A 15,099-nucleotide genomic window follows, 5' to 3' on the forward strand; every position below is an offset into this window, starting at 1 on the left:
TGTCTCCAATTCCTTCTCCACACACAGGGTGCTGCTACATTCCAGTTTCACTACAGTCCCAGCAAAGCTGCAAGGCCTCAGAGGTGATGTCACTATCAAAGGCTGGAGGGTTTCAATGACACAGCTTCCAGGCAAACTTCTTGTGAACTCAGCTGCTCACCCACGTTATTTCCAGCTGTGCTCACAACTTCATGCAGAGAAGATGCAGGAGGAGCAGAAAAGTTTACACCAGTTCTCTTCTTCTATATCTTGCAAAGAGAGTGGCAGGTCCTAGGCATCAGGGAGGAAGGGAGATCCACTTCAGATCATCTGGAGATGGTGTCTGAGGGATCTAGGGTGTAATCAGAGGGATTGTCTTGGCATCAAAAAATTCCTAAGGTGGTAAATCACCTTCTGCCAGTTCACTTAAAACATGAGAAAAGCTGAATCCCTGTGTCTCAACCAGACAACAGGAATGATGGGCTGTAGCTCCTTCAACATATGCCAAAGCCAACAGGCTTTTATGGACCTCCCTGATGCTTGAGAAGCCTCTTGCCAGGATGAGTCACATTAAATGAGGTGGGCATCCCTGGTCTGCTGCTGCATAAAGTTGATCTGTTTGGATCCTGGTGGCTGCACACAGCCTGGCCAAGTGCTCTGGAGGCATCAGAGCATCTGTGGATAACATGTCTCATCCTCAGTGTGCTTCTGGCAGAGAGGCACAGAGAGAAGCTGGCCAAGGGAGGAGAAGGGAGAGGCAGTGATGATCACCACTCCAGATGTTTGCAGACCCCATGTAGGCTTGTCACTTGAATTCCCAGTGCTTTTTTTTCCCCATTAAAAAAAATCACAGAATCACAGAATGGTTTGGGTTGGAAGGGACCTTGAAGATCATCTAGTTCCAACCCCTGATCTCTAAAAGCTGCAGGGTCTCAGGACATCAGCAGCAGGATAAAAAAAAAAAGAGTAAATACATATATATTACAGCTGGCAGGTGGGAGGGGATAAAAAAGTGGAATAGTCATGAAGTAAAATCAATATCCCATTAAAATTAGTGTTTGAAATGGGGTGGAGATTTATGCCTTCCAGGAGCTGCCAACTCCATGGGTTGTACTGTCCTGCTTATTTTTTGGGACTGGAGAGCAAACAAGATGAAAACTTGACTTACGGTTTGCTTGCACTTCTAAGAGGAGAAACTCAGCAGGCAATAATATATCTGGGACTTCTCAGGGTGTTGCCCAGTTGTTGCTCCATCAAGGCTATTATACAAGTCCTCTGTCCTAAGGGGCACAGAAATCTCGGCTGTCCTCAGCTTTGTGCAAGATAAATCATGGTGGACTCTGCAAAGCAGCTGGTCTCTCAGATCTGCAGCTTAAATACTGGGGAAGCTGCACTCACAGCACTGTAGGCACTGGGGACAGTCCTGCTGGGACCTCTCTCTGGTGCCTACATCTCCTGAACACATGCAATTCTCACCAGGCCCTGGCACAGGGTGCACAGGGCAGCGGTGGAGTCACCATCCCTGGAGGGGTTTAAAGGATGTGTTGATGTGGTGTTGAGGGACATGACTAAGTGGTGGACTGGGCAGTGCTGGGTTAACACTTGCACCCCATGAACTTCAAGATCTTTTCCAACCAAAAAGATTCTGCTGTTCTATGATCCCTTTCTCTGTTGACTGCTCCAAGATTTTGAGCCCGCTGGTAGAAACAGAAGGAGACCCAGGGAGGAAAAGTTTCCAGCTTGGGTTTGCAACAACCCCTTTGCTTTTCTGCACTTTCCCCACATGGCAACAAGCTGGCAGAGGGCAAGGGTATAATCCTTCATTTCAAACGGCCGTGGCAGGATGAGAACAAACCAACACCACACACTGTCCTCCTGCATCTCAGGAGACATCCTGGGCCTGGGAGCAGTTGCTGCTGTCTGCAAGGCAGGACGGCTCCCCAGCATCCTCCCAGTTTTTATTTCCTTAGCTCTCCTGATGTTACAGTTTGAAGCACAGAAGTGTTCTTTGAGGAATGTGTTTCGGGATGAAGACGGATCCCTCGGAGCCTGACAGCGTAAACACTGAGAGCCTGTTTGGCTTCAGTGCCAGCTCCCTGGATGGACACAGAAAGTGCCTTCGCCGCCTGTGGAGGCTCTTTGGTTCCCTCCGAGGAGTTGGAGCTGTTCTGACCCGAAGCAGATGGAGTCAGTTATTTACACCACGTTCTCCTGGGGTGCACTCTTGACCCACTGCTCGCTGGTCTCGATAGACACACGCGCTGGTGCTGGCTGATGGTTTTGGTATGACACAGAGAACATTAGTGGAGCAGAGCCAGGCAGAGGCCCTTGGAGACAAGCAACTGTTGGGGATGTAGTGCTGGGAGAATGCTTGCCAGTCCCACACTGAGCAGCTGTATTTTGCGTTCAGGTGGCAAGAAGGGAAAACAAAACCAACAAACAAACCTCTTCGCTGGCCCCTTGCAGGGACTGGGTGGTGGGCGGTGGTGAGAGGATCAGGGGATGCCACCCTTGATGGGATGTCACGAAGGGCTGAGCATTGAGCTTGAAGTGGAGGGTGGGGCTAAAGGATGGCATCTCGGTGATGTGTTGGTGCAGGAAACTCCACAGGAGACCATTGCAGGGACCAGAGACATCTCATTATGTCCAGGCTCTGATGCTCTGAGGAGCAAGAAGAAGGACAAGCTGTGGTCACTTCTGCTCCATCTCCCTAGTGATCATTTGATCATGTTCCTTTGGGGGACATATCTTTCCCTTCCTCTCCTAACCTGTAACCCCCAAGTCAAAGTTTGGGATCCTCTGAAATGAGCCTGGACCTGAGAGGAGAAGTGCCATGCTGCCACTCCTGCAGCCTCATAGCCCAGAGCAAACATGCTCATACCTGTGAGACAGCTGAGCACAGCAGGCAGCTGCTGGCCCGGCTGCTGCAAGAGGAGAGGTGAAGGAATTTTGGAGATAACACGTGTGGAAGGGTGTTAAAGAGTTGCAAGGACTTCAGATCTTGCTGTATATGAATCCTTGATACAAAGCCAGCAGAGACCTATTTGCTCCTGCTCCGTTTTAACCCTTCCTCCCATTTTTCCCCACCACTGACAGAAAGCTTCAGGCTCAGAAGGAGCAAAGAAAGCTTAAGTAGAAGGAGTTACATTTTCCTGGCTGCTATCAGAACCTCTTCTACAACTTTTCTCCCTTTTTGTTTTTTTTCTTTTTTCCCTCTGACATACCTTTGACGTTTTATGAGCTGAACTGGATTTCACAGCGCGAGGCGCTGCCAGACAATCTGAGAGCCTTTCATTCTGAGGTGCCTTCCAGCTTCCAGGCTAGGATTTGCATCACCTCCAGGCAGAGCTCAGCTTCAGCCGTGGGCCTGGCTGACATTTCACAGGGAAAGGGGAGTGAGGCACCAGCTTATAAAAGTGTTTGAAGACCCAAGTGTTACACATTAAGAATTGCCAAGCTTGAGCTCGGCGCAGCCTGCTCGCTTGGCTGGGGTGTTTACCTGGGGTCAGTTGTGCAAAAACACTGGACAGGCTGACACAACAACTTCACCAGTGAGTTTCACCAGCTGTGAGTGGACTCAAGAGCAGCACAGAGACCAGTGGGAGGCCCTGAAGTCAGCAGTTAAGCCATGGAGCTCCTCATCAGATGAGGTGATAGACACAAAACATGGTTATGGGGCTTGAGAGAAGGAGTCATAGAATTGTAGAATCCCAGAATGCCAGGTTGGAAGGGACCTCAAGGACCATCTGGTCCAACCTTTCCAGGTACTACTCCAGTTGATCTGAGGTGGCTCAACATCCTGTCAAGCTGAGGCTTCAAACTGCCCAATGTGGGGGAATCCACCACTTCCCTTGGGAGACTGTTCCAATGTTGGACTGTCCTGATGGGGAAACATTTCCCTCCTGTGTGCAATGGGAATCTCCCCAGGAGCAACCTGTGCCCATGACCCCTTGTTATTTCCATGGGACTCCTTGTAAACAGGGAGTCTCCATCTTCTTGGCAGCCACCCTTTAAGGCCTGGAACATGGTGATAAGGTCTCCCTAAGCCTTATTTTCTCAAGTCCTTGGAAGAGAGATCCATTGGACATTACTAACACACTTGACTTGAGACACACTTGAGCCATGAAATGCCAGAAAACACTCAGATGCTGAGAAGGGAAGTGGCAGAACCAGTAACTGAATCCAGTTTGCTTGGACTGGTTTCTTCAGTCCTTGCAGGCAGTGAACTGCTCACAGTGAATCAGGCAGAAGGCCCTTATTCAGTGGAAAGTCTCTGGATGGCCTCAGTGGGTTTTGAATCAAATCTAAAGGAGAAAGAAACCCTACAGGCTGCTTCATCCTAGGGATTGAGTGGAGCTCCCTTTCAATTTGTGAGATCTGCAGGTGGTGCAACCTTCAGGGGACAGATGGAGGGATCATTGCAGCTGAATTCCATCAGCATTCATCAGTGCCATCTGACCACAAGTGTCAACCTGACCTGATGCAGAGGAGGTTTAACAGTGAAATACTGGGCTGTATTTGTTTTCAACATTCAGAAAGACACGAGCCAGTTGCTGCTGTCTATCCCAAGGGACCTACATCATGAAGACTACAGTGTGAGACAAGCGAGAGGATGGGCTCTGAGCTGCCTTGGTTTGAAGTAAATCAGCAGTGCCCAGTCTGACCTTAAAGCAGGTACAGTCTGAGTGATTCCAACTTTCAGCTGGGGTGAAACCTCCTACAAAAGCATCCAATAGAAGATTTGGGCTCAAGTCTCTCTCAGAAGAGGAGAGTGAGATGGTGCCCAGAGGTGTGGAAATTCTGGGGCAGCAACTTGAGAAGGACTTCTCCAGAAAGCCACAAAAGCTGGTGAGTATCTGGTGGAGAATCAATCAGACAAGCCAGAAGGCCTGAATGAGCAAACAGCATTGAGTGAAATCCCTTTCTAACTGAACCTTGGATGAAACTTGGGATAGGGAGGCAACAAATGTCACTTGGGGAGCTTGTGAGATGTGTGTGTGACCTTCTTCATTGCCAGTCAGCTTTATCAACACTTACCTCCCAATGCTTGAGCACCTTCTGGTGTCAATGGACTGTGCCCAAAGTTCAGTGAGTGCTTCAAAGAGCTCAACAGAAGTGGGTACCTCCCACAGATATAAGATACCTAAGGAGGGCACCAATATGCCATCAAATGTCATCTTAAAGATTAGCCCAGTGCTTTCTGGAAACATACCAGGATGACCTGGATGAAGATCTCTACCCTACATCATGCTGAGGGCTGACTAGGGCCTCCTAAGGTCCACATCTGATTTCAGAAGCAATTAATCCAGAATTTATGACACCCAATTTCCTTTCTCAGGCAGTAACTTTTGCTACAAAGCCCACAGAGCAGAAAAAAACCAATAGTTGTGTCACACATGAGCAGTGAATTATTGATTTTGGATACGCAATAAAATATATGAACAATAATGAGTTACTGGAATGCAGGGACACATTGATCACTTCAGATCATTTTTTAATTGCACAGTGGGTGTCTGAACAGAGCTTCCACAATTTGAAAAACAAGCTGTAAAAATGCTTTTAATGACTATTATTTCCATAAGTTGACTTTCTTGCCTCCTACAAGCTTGCTTCAGGTTAGCCTGTCTGAGATAAACCCTCTGCCAGGGTCAAATGATGCCTCCCTTTTCACATAACAGAATCACAGTTTTATTCTGGTTGGAAAAGTCCTTTAAGATCATCAAGTCCCATCATTAACCCAACTCAATCAAGTCCAGTGTTAAACCATGTCCCCCATCACCACATCTACATGGTTTTTAAACACCTCCAGGGATGGTGATTCAACCACCTTCCTGAGCAGCCTGTGCCAGTGTTTAATGACCCTTTAAGTGAAGAAGTTAATTCTAATATCTAAACCTCCCCTGGCACAATGTGAGGTCATTTCCTCTTTTCCTGCTGCTTGTTACTAGAGAGAAAAAGACCAACCCTCACATCTCTCCAACTTCTTCCAGGCAGCTGCAGAGCCAGCAGGTCTCCCCTCAGCCTCCTTTGCTCCAGGCTGGACACCCCCAGCTCCTCAGCTGCTCCTCATCAGACCTGTGCTCCAGCCCATTCCCCAGCTCTGCTGCCCTTCTCTGGACACTCTCCAGCCCCTCAATGTTCTTCTTGTGCTGAGGGGCCCAAAACTGACCTCAGGATTTGAGGTGTGTCCTCACCAGTTCTCAGCATAGGGGCACAATCCCTGCCCTGATCCTGCTGCCCACACTAGTGCTGACATAAGCCAGGATGCTGGTGACCTTCTTTGGCCACCTGGGCTCATATTCAACTACTGTCAACCAACAGGTCCTTTTCTGCCAGTCAGTTTCCAGCCTCTGTGGGGTTGTTGTGGCCAGAGTGCAGGACCTGGCACTTGGCCTTGTTATGTCTCATACAATTGTTCCTGGTCCATCGATCCAGCCTGTCAAGGTCCCTCTGGATGGCATCCTTTCCCTCTAGTATGTCAACCACTCCACACAGAGCCTCCCCCCCGTGTGAGACCACAGGTCAAGGCCTGTCTGACTCCACCTGCCAGTATGCAAAGCTCAGAGATGAAATATGGTTTCACCAGAGGGTAAAGGATGTTACAGCAAGATGTGGGAGACAGGAGGCAGCTGCCTCATTCTCTAGGCCACATAGTGGCTGCTTTAGAGACCAACCATTAACTCCAAGAACTGACACTGTGGAAGTTTCCCAGTGTGCTTACTCACCTCAGCTCTGTTTTCTTCGTGTTTGAAGATGCCAGGAAGATCTTCTGAAGCCTGGATTTCTGTGTAGAAGCAACGGTTACTTGGGTGTTTTTACTGAACACTTAATCCCATGGCCAAACCCTGCACTACTTTCTTCTTTCCAGAGAGCAAACAGAGTACGTGGGGCTCAGCTCTGTCCAAAGGTGGTGTGTTCTTTGAAGTCCTTCTATCTCAGTAGCCACCTGGATAAAAAGACATTGTATAGCTGGGATGAGTGCTGGTGGAGAGCTGTCTCAGCTCTTCTCTTTCCTTGTCCTGTGGGGAAAAAAAAACAAAACCAAACCAAACAAACAACAACAAAAACACCGAAAAAACCCAAAACTGTTCCTTATTCCAGGTACCTACCTCAGGTCTGGGATACAGAGGTACAAATGACTACCTGCTGCTCCAGCTTTCAGACATAAAGGAAAATCAGAGCCTCCACCTGGGAATAAGACCGTCTTGGAAAAGGCATGGAATGCATTTCAGGGCCAAATTCTCCCTGGGTCAAAGGCTTCTTCAGATAAGGAGATGCTGGGACATACAGTCATGTAGCAGATCATGAAGCCAAGCTCTTAACTCAGATGATGGGCCAAAAAGATGATCTGAGGGTTGGAGCAGCTCTGCTCTGGAAACAGGCTGGGAGAGTTAGGGTGTTCAGCCTGGAGAAGAGAAGGCTCCAGGGAGACCTGAGAGCACCTTCCAGTGCCTGAAGGGGCTCCAGGAAAGCTGGGGAGGGGCTTGGGACAAGGGCAGGGAGGGACAGGATGAGGAGGAAAGGTTTCAAGCTGAAAGAGGGTAGATTTAGATCAGATATTAAGAAGAAATTATTTCTTGTGAGAGTGGTGAGACCCTGGCCCAGGCTGCCCAGGGAAGCTGTGGCTGCCCCATCCCTGGCAGTGTTGAAGGGCAGGTTGGATGGGGCTTGGAGCAGCCTGGTCTAGTAGATGCTTCCCTGCCCAGGCAGAGGGTTTGAACTAGGTGATCTTGAAGGTCTCTTCCAACCCAAACCAGTCTGTAATTCCATGATTCTAAGATGCATAACTCCCCAGCCATGCTGGACCCCTAGTTTACCTGAGAGATGTACGTATATGCATCCTTTCTTCTCTAAGGTCATTCAAAGAGCATGTAATCAGGAGCTTGAGCCCAGATCAGGGGCACAAAAAAAAAGACAAACTCAACATAAGAAATCTAGGTAAAAGCAAGACAGAAGCTAAGGAAGACCAAAACTGTTGCTGATGGGAAAGAAGTTGCCAGTGGAGCTTCCCTGGGCAGCCACGTTGTGATTCAGGTGTGGGATTATGTTTTAGAGCAGCAATGAAGCAGCTAAGAGGAAAGAGAGCAGCAAAGCCCAACGTGATGCTGCAGCTGAGCACAGCACAAACACGGTGCAGCCTGTTGCCACAGGGCTTAGATCATTTCAGCATCTGGGGAAAGGCTGAGGACAGTCAAAAAATGAGCTGGAGAGCAAAGGACCAGAAGGGGAAATATCTGCTAAAGGGAAGGTGTGGCTGCCTGGGAAAGAGATCTTGTGAGTTATTGCAGGAAAGCACCTAAAGCTGTTAGCTCTGGTGTGCAGGTGCAGCACTAAAAGGAGAAGGTTGCAAGGCTGGTCTCCTCCCATAAATCACAGAAGGGAGGGCATGGGGATTAGATCTGGGACTGTGCAGTGCAAAACCAGAGTGAGTGGCCAATAGATAAAATACGGCGGTATAGAAAGGCAGGGTTGGAAAGCAGATGGCAGGAGGGAGAAAGGCTGGAGAGGGTCCAGAGAAGGGCCACAAGGATGATCAGAGGACTGGAGGACCTGCCAGATGAGGAGAGAGGCTGAGAACACTGGGCTTGTTCAGCCTGGAGAAGAGAAGGCTTCAGGGAGACCTTATCACCATGTTCCAGTCCTTAAAGGGTGGCTGCCAAGAAGATGGAGACTCCCTGATTACAAGGAGTCCCATGGAAAAGACAAGGGGTCATGGGCACAAGTTGCTCCTGGGGAGATTCCCATTGGAGACAAGAGGGAAATGTTTCCCCATGAGGACAGTCCAACATTGGAATCGTCTCCCGAGGGAAGTGGTGGATTCCCCCACATTGGGCAGTTTGAAGTGTCAGCTTGAGAGGGTGCTGAGCCACCTCAGATCAACTGGAGTAGTGCCTGGAAAGGTTGGACCAGATGGTCCTTGAGGTCCCTTCCAACCTGGCATTCTGTTTCTATAGTTCTAGGATAAGAAAGTCTCACAGAGGCAGGCTGGACTAGGTAGAGCTCTTCTAAAGTTTTCATTTTAGAAAGGACATAGGATAATAATTATCATCTTTAAAATGGAAAGGGCTACAAGAATTAGTCTAGTTGGATGCCGGGACCTGAGCTTTGTCCAGATCCTTTTCAAAGCTCTGAGTCTTTTATATTTCCACATGCAAATCTTGTGCATGGGTGCACATAAAGACAAGGCTGACAAAATGTGCAGCCCATTTTGCATCCCTGGAAACAAGGAGCTGGAGATTACAATCTGCAGCACTGGGTCACGCCAGAGTCACTCTTGCCTGCAGGGCTCTTTCTGCAAACAGTCAATAGAGAACATCTAGACCAGCAGTTAATACCAGGGATATATTGAAATTTTCATCCAACTATGCAGCCTTGCAGCAGTTGCCTGGTTTGCCCATCTGCTGTCTTCAACCCACCACAAACTGGATTCATCAGCCCAGTTCCCATCATCTCCAAGAAACTATTGCTACAGGTTTCCCTCCACTCTTCTTAGGTGCACTGGTACAAAGACATGACAATGGGAAGTCTAGTGGAAGGTGTCTCCACCCATAGCAGGGGGGTTGGAAGTAGATGATCTTAAAGGCCCCTTTCAACCCAAGACATTCTATGATTCTGTGAAGTATCCAAGAAGTCTGAGAACCATCCAGTTGAAGAGCTGCAGCTCCCAGGACTCACCATGCCATGGACCAACACCACAGACCAAGCAGCAAGTTTCTTGGCTTGGGATCTGTGCTGGTCCTGTCAGATTTGGCAGCACAGATATGGGGAGGTGATGGGTAGAGCCTAGAAGATGGTGAGGAACACAATATCAAAGAGAAATGCACAGAGGGAGAAAGACTAAAGAAGGAAGCAACTGTGAAAGGTGTTTTACAGAAGGCTGGAAATCTCTGTAAGAGGTGATGTGAAAATGGTTATGTTGGGGAGCTATGATACCCTGGAGAGATAAAATTAAGATAAAAATCAGGGATAGCCTTTTCTTGTACTTCAGAGGAGAAGAAAACCTAGTTCAGACTTAGGTCAGCTTTGCAAGTGAATCTTCCACTCTCCCCAGAAGTCAGGACACCCAGACCAGCCAAATAAACCATGCCCATGATGTTGTTTATAACCTCACCTGCAGCTGCTCCTGGCAGCTTTGCAGTCTATCCCAGCAAGGAGACCATTTTGCAGTGATGACTTGAACCTCTCCCTCAAAATGCTCCCTGGTATCCAGTGGTAGGACAAGTGGGAACGGTTCAAAGCTGCACCAGGGGAGGTTTGGACTGCACATTAGGAAGCATGTCTTTACTTAGAGGGTGGTGAGACACTGGAACTGGCTTCCTAGAGGGTGGTTGATGCCTGAAGCCTGTCAGTGTTCAAGAGGCATTAGGATAATGCCCTTAACAACAAGCTTTAACTTTTGGTCAGCCCTGAATTAGTCAGCCAGTTGGACTAGATGATTGATGTAGGTCCTTTCCAACTGAAATGCTCTGCCCTATCCTATCCTATCCCATCCTATCCTATCCTATCCTATCCTATCCTATCCTATCCTATCCTATCCTATCCTGTCCTATCCTATCCTATCCTATCCTAAACCTTCTAAGCTTTTCTCCTGCTCCACTGAAACAAGTCACATCCACTGGTAGAGCCACCTCAGCAGTTCCCATTCTAGCACAGTAGCTTCTGTGGCCCTTTCCCCATGGGCACATTTCTGTGTGAAAACTGGTGGGGACACAACGAGGACTGGTGAGAGGCAGATGGGTGTTTTACAGTGGCAGCTCAAAGCTTTGCAGCACCACAGTCTTCATGAAGATGCAAGGAGCTGTGAAGAGTCTGACTCCCATAGGCAGGGCCATGTGCACTGCCATGGGTTGAGGGACCTCTTTCATGCTGAAGCTGGACCTCTCCTCTTGTCTCCCACACAACCTCTCTTCCCTTTTGCTCCTCTCTGTCTCCCTTTTGACTGCTCTCTCTGCTTGCTTGGCTTGCTCTCCGTGTCAAATGCTCTTTCATGCAACACTCCCCCACACAACATCTGTCAAGGCTCTTCCTGCTCACTTTCAAGGCTCTCCCAGATGGAAAGAAATCTCACTAGCCCAAGGAAGAGCTCCAAGTATAATAACTGCATGTCTCTCCCTGTTTGTTAGACAGCTCCTGGCCATGTTATCTTGTTCCATGAAGTTCCCTTCCTTCTTACTTATCTGCTCTGTTCTCTCTGCTGTTGTAACATGCCATCAATACACATTTATGGTGCCAATCCCTGATTTGCTACATGATTTTGGCTGGATTGGTCAATCCAAAATGTGGAGATGTTGGGCAGTAGGCCAAAGCATTCAGAAGTGACAGCTGAGTTGAAGTGCCTCACTTTTGGGGCATATGGTGCCTGATTTTCAGAGGTGTTGGAGACAGTTGACAGGAGCTCCCTATGCTTCACATTACTAAATTGTGCATCTTCTGTGATAGCTCATTTCAGCCCATACATGGCATTGTTTCTTTTGTGTTGTTCAGATGATGAGAAGTGGCACTGACACTAGTGGCAGAGTTCTGCCACGCTCGGGGCTGACTCAGTAGGTGACTTCAGCTGGGAAGCAAACCACACAACAAAAGCTTTTGTTGCTTAGACCCCAACAAAATCCCAGAGAGGTGGAAAAGTGATCATCCCCCCTCCTGAGAGGTCTGAGGTGGATGTTTGAACCATCCTTAGGCCCCTCCCTAGTCAAAGAAAAGAGACACCTAAGATAGACAGGATTCATCCCATCCTAGGAGAAGCACCTAAGGTAGATCAGATCATCTTCTATTTCTCTCCCCAGCTAACCTGCCTCAGTGTTGCTTGTTTGAACCTGGATCAGTCCCCAGACACTGATTCACTGCACAAGATCTCCATGCTGGTCCAAGGAGGGAGTGGAGGGTGGGAACTTAAAGCTGAAAAAGAGTTAAGACATTTTTCATGGCAGAGTTGGCTTCAGACAACTGAAAGTGCTGGTGGAGCTGCAGTGTTAATCTCTTCCCCAAATCCCACTCCATCTCACATTTCCTGCAGGATCCTATTTTTTCTTATTTCTGGGTTGTTGGCACACAGTGGTTTCATCGAGCTGTGAGGTTATTAGGCAATGAATTCAGAGCTAAATCCAATTTGCCTTGAAATTCAAGACTCTTCAGATGTGGAGGTTTTGATCAGACATTTAATAATAGCAATGGAACATCATTAATCTGATTGTATTTTATGTTACATGGAGTTTCTTGCTTTGCTGATTTTATTTTAGGCACCTTGTGAAAGAAGAGTGTGAGAAATTTGGCTTCCATAGGTCCTTAAAAAAGAAACCATCAGTGGAGTAAGCAGCAAAGGAGAAGGACGTTGTAAGCTAGAGGAGATCTTGGTACATGCACACATGGCCATAACCTGGTGACAAATGAAGTGAGATCAGAAAGTAGACTGTTCCTCATGTTCAGAAATGGGAGGATCCAGAAAAACTTTCCAAAGAAGTAAGTGCTGTATGAGAAATGAATATGTTCTCAGATGGAGCTGATCATTTTCTGAACAGATTTAAATAATATGATTAAATATGATAGCAGGCAAGTGGACTCTCTAACCCAGGAGATCCCATCTCATCCCATGCCTCATGGGTGGGTGTCAGTGATTCGTTTCTGATCACCAATACTCCACAAGCACTTCAGGGCAGGATATTGAGAATGTCATATCCTGTTGGGACAAAAACTATGCTTGTTTCCAGAGCAATTTTGCATCCATGCTATATTTTCTGTTGCTCTTTCTTTGCATCCCTCCTGAAACTGGGTCTTTTATGGCCCAAGAAAAGCAAATGGTTCCTTTGGGATTTTTTTTTTCTGCTATTGTTAATTCTTCTTCTGAGGTCATAATACTCCAATGCTATTGCAGGTGGTTGCTATGGAAATGATGATGATGTCCACAAGAACAATGTTAGGGATGTAGCATCAGGAGCACAGGTGTTTCTTCCAGAGTCTGAGATCTTGTTTTCAATCATCCTTGATTAACAAAGACTGGAGAGACTGAGAAACAGATCCATTTGTGCATATTTGTGCTTTAAATGAAGATTTTTCAGAGGTATATTTTGCCTCTTCTTTCAGTTCAGTTCAAGCCAAAGATGCTGTGAATCTGTCCTTGTTCATTTGATAATGAGGTATTTTACATCTCAGCCTCAACAAGACCTACCTATCATGAACTACACAGTGAATGAACCATCACTGGTGCAGCTGATGTCACCACTGTCATCATCTGCATTTGTTCAGCCCCCGTTTCAAGCCCAAAGAAGCCCAAGTCCCAAGAAACCCTCAGCTGAACCCACATTAGCTCTGTTTAACCATCCAGCTCCAGAAGCAGTCACGTTGGCAATGGAACCCATCTAGCTATAAACTAGAGCAGGGAGCTACCCTGGCTGCTGGGAGGAATATTCAACAAAAACACACAAAACCCATTGTCTGGCACCTCATACTACATAAAACTCATTGTCTGCCACGATTCCTACCTCATCCACCAGCCTGGGTTCCCCAAAATCTGTTCCTGAGTTCTTACACTAAGACTCAGCTGAACTCCAAGCTTGGTTCATTCTTGTCTGTCCCTGTTATTTCTCCATAATAATTTGAAAATCAACCTCAGTTTGCCTGAAAATGTTCTGCCCCCCCTTATGACTCACATTTTTCTCACAGGATAATTTGAGTGCTTGGCTCATGTAATGTCTGGGTTTGCTTCTTATTTTCATCTTGATCACAAAGATTTAATTTCTTACACCTCAATAACGAGTTCCAGATCCTTCAAAATACTCCCTAAGTTGTTTCTCCAAGCAGACAGGCCCAGATTATGTCCTTTTATGAAGTATATTGCCTGGAAATGAAGAAGCTTGGGAGAAAGATTTTTAATTTTGAAGATGTTGGTTTTTTTCCCTACAGCACTTACAGTTTTTATGAAGGTCTATATAGAGGCCTTGAATTTGCTGGGACAGACCCATCTCAGCACGTTTCCTTGGGAGCTGCTGGTTTCTGCCACAGCCTGGCAATGGACAGAGGGTATGTTTAAAAGAAACACAGAGGAGGAAACTTCTGGGTTGGACCTTTGACTAAGGGAGAGGAAACCTTGGCGTTTTCAGTAGTGAGATTGTGTGTCCAGCAAGGAAAGTACAAGTTGGCATCTAGATCACTTAGAGCATTTATTCTTCTTTCTTTAGCCAGGTTCATCTCATCTTCTCTCTCATCCTTTCCAACCCTCAAGTTTCATGAAGGTCCACAACATCTTAGCAGTGTTTATGTGCAATGGAGAGGGGAAGTTTGACACAGCATAGAGAGAGCTGGAACACATCAGCAGACCCTGGTCTGATTGGAAATTGCTGAAACCGAAGCATTTTGTGGATGAACATTCAGTTTGGGTGGAATTCTCCTGAGAATGACACTTGAGCCTGGTTTCCTGCCAACTTTCCCCCCTATTAGGTGGGCCAGGTGGGCTTTTGGATTGTATACACCTCATAGAATCATGGAATCATTTAGGTTAGAAAAAAACCTTTAAGATGATGTGCTCTAGGTGACCCTGCTCTAGCAGGGGGGGTTGGACTAGATGATCTTTCGAGGTCCCTTCCAACCCCTAAGATTCTATGATTCTATGATTCTATGATTCTATGAAGCTAACAATGCCAAGTCCACCACCAAACCATGTCCCTGAGTGTCATATCCACACATCTTTCAAATACCTCCAGGATCTGGTCTCCAGAACTGCTGGTTTTGGGGATTGTCGACCACTTCCCCAGCTGCCAGTTCTGGGAAGATCTTGAAGGTGGCCTGGCACAAAGCTGTTTGCTCCAGGACACAGCTGGGCAGGGCACCATGTGGTTCTCAATTTGGTTTTTGGAACCAACTTCTAAAACTTTGGTTTCCATTCAAAACCAGGAGTAGTATCAAATTTTAGAGTAAAAAAACCTTCCCCAACACTGAAGGAATCATTCTCTGCCCAGCTCTCATGACCTACAGGCTCTGCAAAGCTCAGGCAATCCCATGGAGAAAGAGGGATGAGAGCATCTGATGGAGAAAGGAAGCAAGCAAGCCAGACCATCAAAACTAACTCAATTTTCTCCAGTCTGAACTGTTTTCCACCGACGCATTTCCTCAGAGATTATGGCAGGT

Source organism: Apus apus, chromosome 1 (genome assembly GCF_020740795.1).
Source record: "Apus apus isolate bApuApu2 chromosome 1, bApuApu2.pri.cur, whole genome shotgun sequence".
NCBI lineage: Eukaryota > Metazoa > Chordata > Aves > Apodiformes > Apodidae > Apus > Apus apus.